Source organism: Perca fluviatilis, chromosome 16 (assembly GCF_010015445.1).
Source record: "Perca fluviatilis chromosome 16, GENO_Pfluv_1.0, whole genome shotgun sequence".
NCBI classification, from domain to species: domain Eukaryota; kingdom Metazoa; phylum Chordata; class Actinopteri; order Perciformes; family Percidae; genus Perca; species Perca fluviatilis.
The window spans coordinates 18,213,053-18,220,463 of record NC_053127.1 but is presented as its reverse complement, the minus strand read 5'-3'; the positions used below and the strand labels follow the sequence as shown (position 1 = coordinate 18,220,463).

General features: G+C 41.0%; 1 long non-coding RNA gene across 1 annotated transcript; it reads right to left on the bottom strand.

Annotated features, from left to right (window-relative positions):
- Nucleotides 1–382: 382 nt before the first annotated feature.
- On the bottom strand, nucleotides 383–5,128 carry LOC120543920. The gene is made up of 2 exons (XR_005636414.1): nucleotides 4,939–5,128; nucleotides 383–1,726 (listed from the first exon to the last, which is right to left on the bottom strand). It is a non-coding gene; the product is annotated as an uncharacterized LOC120543920 (long non-coding RNA).
- Between the last annotated feature and the right edge of the window lie 2,283 nt (nucleotides 5,129–7,411).

The window sequence follows — 7,411 nt, the reverse complement described above, 5'->3', positions numbered from 1 at the left end:
GCCTCATATCATTATATCATGTTTGTAAAACATAATTTCACCGTGGTGCAGCCAAGCTCTACATGCTGATTTCCCCCCCTCCCCCGAATTGCTCAGTTCTCTGTATTTTTCAGCTTTTTTATTTTTTACTTGCTAATGAAAAACTCCAACTATCTAAACTATCTGAGAGTTTGGACAGCTGCCACACATCATTTTAATAGAGAAATCTACTTTTCTGTCATGCTGGAATCTGGAGTCACTTAAATAGCATTTGCCTTGGTTAACAAACTTTTCTTCTGCAACCCTAAAAAACACCACCTTCAATTATAAAATGTGAAAACTTAACACATTTTCAGTGGGACAATGAAAGGTAGCTACATACTCAAGTATCCGTAGACAGATATCTTTTTATATTATTTCATTTATTTTATTAAATCAGGCACATGTTTAGCTCCAAAATGTCTCAGCTTGGGTTTAGTAGCTATGTAACAAGCAGACAACACTGACAAATCCTGACCTATAGAGGGCAGAATAACTCTGGATATTATAGAGTAGTGCTTGAAGAAAAGTGGGCCAAGGACTAGTGCATTCTTTGTGTGTGTGTGTTATTTGTGAGCATACCATAGGTGTGTATCTGCACGTGTTGATGCATACATGTGCGTTAGCCCATCTGTGTAGGATCCAGTGTGTGGTTTGTGTCTGCCTGCAGGTTACAGCGCTGCCTACTGGGAATTCCTGCCTGTGCTGCTTTGAAGTGAGACTGCTCTTGTCTGATGAATAGAGAGGGGAACAGGTGTTGGAGCTGGCTGACTCATCTGTTCAGCGTGTGCTCTTTGCATTCATTACTGTGCTCAATGATCAAGCCATAAAAAAACACATTACACCTAATAAAGTAGAAGTGAAAAGCAATATGTGTCCATATGTGTCATTGCGTACTTATTTGTTAATCTTTTATGATGTATCAGATAGATTACATTATGTGTATTATTGTAATATTATAGAATTAAAACACTATACAGTATATAACATTTTTGGTATCGTATCAAGGGAAAAGTGTAGCCACGAAGAAATCAAATTGATAACTTTGCTGCTCCAGACAGCATATGGATGAGTGAGTGACTTATGACCTACTTTCTAATGGAGAAGAGATATAAATCAAATGCCAACTTAATTATTTGCTACAACTTAACTTTATTCTTTCTTATTTTTCCATTGTGCCACCTGCCCCTAACGACCATGGCTGTAGACTGTTACCATGGTGCTGTTGCTTAAGTAACAATCTAAAGCCACGGTCGCCATGGAGACAGCAGGGTGGAGGTGGAGCTGGAGTTGGCATGGTAACTAGAAACTGCAAGGTCTCATTGGTTTGAACACGGATATTACGCACTTACATGGTGTAGGACTCCCCCAATGCAAGCACACACAGGTTTCCTTTTCAAGCAGGAGAAAAGAGACAGACCAGCAGAGACACAGAGAGAGAATTATCTAGCATGCAAAGTGTACTGAACAGTATTTCCATGGTGTTTTTCTCCTTTAGGTTGACATCACTACAGCATGGCCTCTGCATGTCCATGTTGTTTTCAGCGTGGTGTTTGGTGCATTGCCAGGCTTCAGTAGCCATGACTGTAGACTGTTACTGTACTGTGACACTGTATAAGCAGTAAGCAGTCTAAAGCCAAGGTGCTGATGCTCTGGCCAAGTTAGGAGGATGGGGAAGAGATGGTAAGAAGGGTGGCCTTTTGAAAACCTGCATCGCAAAAAGAGGAGAGGATTTAGGTACAACATGACTGAGTAGATAAGATGCTGAAAACTACTGCTACTGCTTTAACTGTAATAGTTATATTCCATCTCTGCATCATTATTGGTGACCCTGTGCAGTTTATATAAAACAACAACTTCTTTACCTCAAGTTTTAGTCCACATGTTGCTGACTGATTGCTCTCAAATTAGCTTTTACTGCTGTGCTCTAAACTGGGGTTGCAAATACACATTGGTGGAAGGGTTTTTGTTAATCTTCTGAAACATTACAGTGTCCAATTGGCAGTCCTGTGCTATTGTGAAGCTATATGATGAGTCTTAATACTGGTCAGGGCCCAGGGATTTCTATTTATTTCTATTTACAAATGATACCATTATTTACACTAATGTTTCAACAACTGTGAGGCTATCTGAGAAAGTAGAACAAATGTATCAACCAAGTAACCAAGCAAACAATTAATCATCTAAATATTGTACTGATCAGCCAGTCAAGCGAATGTTAAAATTGTAATGTGTCAAAAGTTAAAATATTCTTAGTCATCCGGTTCACATTTTTATCTAAACGTAAGAGCCTTGAAAAACTTGTATACTTAACGTGCATTTAAAAAACTATTGGCAAGATTGGCATTAGGCATCATGCACCCACTGTTTTTCCTGTCTTTGGCCTAGTTAGTGTTCATACTATGTGTGAGAGAGCATAGAGTGAGTGAGGAACAGGGACAACAAGAGGGAAGGAGAGAGAGACCTGTGACTATTTGACTATTTTTATATAATGAAACTCTGTCACCTATCCAAGAGGAGAATAATAACTTTTTTTTAAGAATATCCCCCAATAGTATACACCAAGGATCTTTCATCAATTGGGAACATCTTTATATTATATATATGTTTAATAGTTTGATGATAATTGCATTGGTTACTATATCGTCAAGCAGCCCCAAACAAGTCATTGTTGAATACGATTTTTAAAATCCAACCAACTAACTGTTGTGTTTTTGGCCCTTTAACCTGGAGATGTACCTGATTAGTTTCGCGGATGATACTCTACTCAGTGACTCACTGGCCAAGTACAGGGGACATTTCAAAGCTATGCAATCATGGTACAGTATGCTAAAGATGACGATTCCAACAGCTAACTCTAGGAAAAAGAACTAGGAACATTATATGCAACAGCGAATCAAATCTGTCTAGCAAGAAAAATCCTAATAGAAAGCCATCACTTTTCACTTTTTTAACGATGTTTTAACAAACAAAGCTTAATTTCATTTCACCAAGCAAATATCTTGGTGAAACAGATGTATGTCTTTGAATAAGCAAAATGTCTCATGTCAATGTTAATGAACGTCTTTCTGCAACAGGTTCCCTTTCATCTGTGTTTCAGCACCATGGCGTTGGGACAGCGACACAGTGGCGCTGTGGCTCGGCGCTGTCCGCGGTTCTGAAGTGGACGACGCTGACAGTGGAGAGGAAAGGCAACCTACAAGTCTCATTTCAGATTGTAAAGAGAGAGACACTTCGCAAATCTTGTAGCGCCATTGGTTCTCCAACTTAACCGTGTCTAAAGTGGACCACAGGCTCTGCAGTCTCTCATTACCGAATAGATGTTGGTCAGGTGACTAGTACCGTCACGCGTCTCACTGCTCGACAAGTCACATGCCCGTGGGTACGGGCATATGACGTCATGTCGCAAGCAAACCAATCGTCTCTCGTCCCATTCTGCAGCCAGGCTAATCAGAGCGCGTGGGCAGTGGCTTGGTCTGGCTCGGTTTCCATGGCACCGGGGAGAAACTGCTTGACTTGACAAGCATCCAGTGAAATAAGCACGGAATCATAAAACGTGTGCCGTGAACTTGAGCCTGGACTTTGGTGGATCTTCACTCTTGTCCTTGTATTTTATCAATAATTGTTGCACCATACTAAAATATAGCATTCGGTATAATGATGAACAAGGTTGTTTGAATGATGCTGGTATCATACGCAATATTCTGCTTAATCTATTCTTTTCTCTACATATTTTATTATACTAGCCTATTACAATATTCCGTTGCTTTGCTTTACTAACACATGATTAACGTTGTCTGATTAAAGTCAGTGCAACAGTAGCCACAACAACGAGTTGTGAATGAACAAGGGGTTTCATTGACTCGCTCCACACACTCCTTCCTCGTGTTGTCCGCGCACGAGCCTCTTACATTGCGCATTCACACCCCCACACGCCAGAGGATCACACTGCAGTGTACACGTGCGTGCGTGTGTACGTGCGCGCTATGCCTTTAAAAGGGTTATAGTAGGTGACTGCGTATCATCTGCAAAGTGCGCAAGAATGACGCAGGGCTGACTTCACTGGCTGACGACGTCACAGAACTGAAACTGAAAAAAAGTTAAAGGAAACGCCGTCCGGAAGTGCATGAAGGGAAGGGAGGAGGGGAGAGGGAGAGGCGGAGGCGAGGAAAGAAAGTGATGGCTATAATGTCATCACTATCGCCGGAAACCTCCCGGTGCCACGCGTTCCAGAGAATGTAGAGGGGTTGGTGAGGAACACCCCCACCTCCACACTCACCTTACAAACCCAAACCTCCCGCCCCTCACCCACCCACACACACCACGCATACGCTCATACAGAAACCTGCATACACACACATTGGGGCACAGGAGACGTGTGTGCGCCTTATGTCTGTGCACGTGTCAGTGGACATTGCACGGTGGCATTTGCACACCTTAGGTGGACAACAGCGGACAGCCTACATCCAGGGTCCATTGCTGCCTTAGTGGCAACCAAAACAGCCTCTACCTGTTTAATTGTTAACCATTTGGAATCTTTATGACAGGTAAACATAAATAACCAACAAATATGGTGATATAAATATAGTTTTGTACAGTGCGTAAAAAAAGTGAACCAGATTGACAGAAAAAACACAAAGTCGATTTTTTTGTCCGCCGTTTGTCTTTTCTGAGATTTTCTTTTTTCGGGTTGCAGGCTGAATGCTGCCCACATGGGAGGGGAAATGAGTCACACTGCAGCAACTTCCAACCGGAGAGTGAAGACTAGAATAGTGTCAGTCAAAGCAGACTATTGGGCTTCTTAAGGGGGTGGCCCGTCCAATACACCCTCTCCCTAGGTTGCACTTTTTTTTTCTCTCTCACAAGGATTCAGATGAGGCAACCCAAAATGTGGTCTGTAGAAATAGAAATGTAACTTACCTCAGTCAAAGTTCCCTGTGTGACCATGGCTGCGGCTCCTTGCTGTAGAAATATGTCTGTAGGCTATCTCTAAACTCGCTTCATCATCAACATAAAACTGTCAGCGAAAATCTGTGACATGCTGTCTTCGCGCACAGACGCTGTCGTCCCTCTTCTCCAAAGTCGCTTCCCATACAGACCGGGCTCTCCCATCAACCGTAGGCTTTTTATAGAGATCCCGTAGTAACTAGTAGAGGGAACGGGAGGAGGGAGGGAGGAAGGGGGGAGAGGGAGAGCTCATTCAAAGATTCACCTACACATGTACGTGCGTATCCCACGTCATTGAACGGAGTCTGAGTGCAGCTATTTATAAAGGGGAGGAAAAGTATAGCCTGAATCACTGTGCAGGTCTTTAAAAAGGACGATGAAAATAGCACGTTTGTTGTGTAGTCTATGTCGCTCTTTACAACAAGATGTCAAATATTAAAAGCTCTTGCGAGAAAAATCATGTTGAAAGACATTTGGAGTCTCTGAGGTAGCCTACTCATTAGTGAGTTGGATCGTGTTTCCATCTCCCAATATTCCTATAACAGCCTATTTATTACATAATTAGTTGTCGTTAAATATTGCAAGGGGTGCATTTAAGATTGTCAGTGTCTATTTATTTTGCCAATAAGACATGCTGTAATTGCTTTTGTCAGAGGATTTAATTGTTGTTTCGGTGATATCATGTTCAGCTCAAGTGGGTTAATGCATCGACGAATATTATTTTGTATGTTTAAATCTGTCAATCAGCTAATCCTGAAACAGTCTTTTTCACTTCTCTCTCGATACAGTCTATGTATTGGAGAATATTAAAAGAGACAAAATGCATCTAAAGCTGACGAATATGTTCAAAATGTGTTTACCAAGTGATGATAGCGATGTGCAAACATGATGTTTAGATTAGACGACGAATCACTGCCGCTGCCTGCTTAGAGAGACTGAAAATGTTGGTGCAGTGCAATGATTTTTATTTTATTTTTATTGATGTAATTTTAGAAATAAAACTTGGTCGAAATACCCAACCTGGATTACAACATATATGTAGAAAGGTCGGGAGAGATGTGACAGGAGTCGTGCGTAAATCCATGCCGACGCCGTTAAACTCACAACAAATTCGGGGATAGATTTGGGGGAGACCCTTGTGCGTAAAGAAGTGTGTCAGACAGACGTAGGCGTGAGCAGTCAGAGTCTTCTATAAATTAGATGCACTTTGGATGCAGGACTAAAATGCCTATTTGTTTATTTATTTTTTAAGATGTCTTGAATAGAGGAAGCACAGAGTCACGCCACGCAAGAAAACTCCAAAACTCAAACACTTGCCAGGTGTGGATTATGATCTGTCTCCTGTACAACCCACCTCCACGCACGCACCCACGCACGCACGCACACACACACACACACACACGCACACACACACACACACACACACACACACACACACACACACACACACTCTTTATACAGACATTACTGAATTCCCTCTTACCAACTGTGGATTTCAAAAGAACAGTAAATTATAACTCAACTCTCAATCTAAAGTTAAGTCCAAATCAAAGCAATATTATTTCAAAGGCAGCCACTGGAGGGAAAGTTTCTGGCATGCCTCTCTTTTAATACTTTATGATTTAAAGATGTCACAGTGGGAAATGTAGAATCAAATATGACCTAAAATTGCTCTAGAGCATGCTCAATCTTTTTTAACTCCAAGGTGCAATTTGAAACGTTGTATGTGTCATAATGCATATCCATAATGTAATTGATTGAGTTGGTAACATCTTTCAGCTGTAAACATGTTTCTGATACAACAAACACAAACCCATTATTCACCCTAAGATCCAATTTACATTTCAGTTTGTGAATGAATGAACTCCTCATTGAACTAAGCATTTACTTCACCTGTGGAGAGGCTGCCAGGACTCCAGAAGCTTGAGAACACATTTCTGTGCACCAGAGATAATCCTAGAATAAACAGGGGTTACAATTTCCTCCCATCACCTGTTATCAAGTGACCGAAGTTCTGTACTTGGTGCATACCATAGCAATAATGTCCCCCGTTTGATTCCAACCAGAGACCTTTGTTGCATGCCATATTCCCCTCTCTCTACCATTGTTTCCTGTCTGTATTTTAAGATTTAAAATATCAAAACATGTGGCCATCTGTGGATAGTTCTGTAGATATTTTATTTTTGAGAATGGTTGAATTGTCACACAATTAAAAAAACAAGTATTACAATAACAAGGTAAAGAATAGGGATGTTTGTTTTAATATGAACATCTTTTGTGAAATTGGTTGATTTTGTTCAGAATAATCATATATTTATAAACTTAGTTTGTTATAAAGAATGTGCAGCGTGTCTCTAAGCAAGACCATCTATGACTATTTGCTTTGTTGAGGTTTGAAGAGTGATGCAATATGAATTGATGTATTGACTGCTCACTCCACCCATGG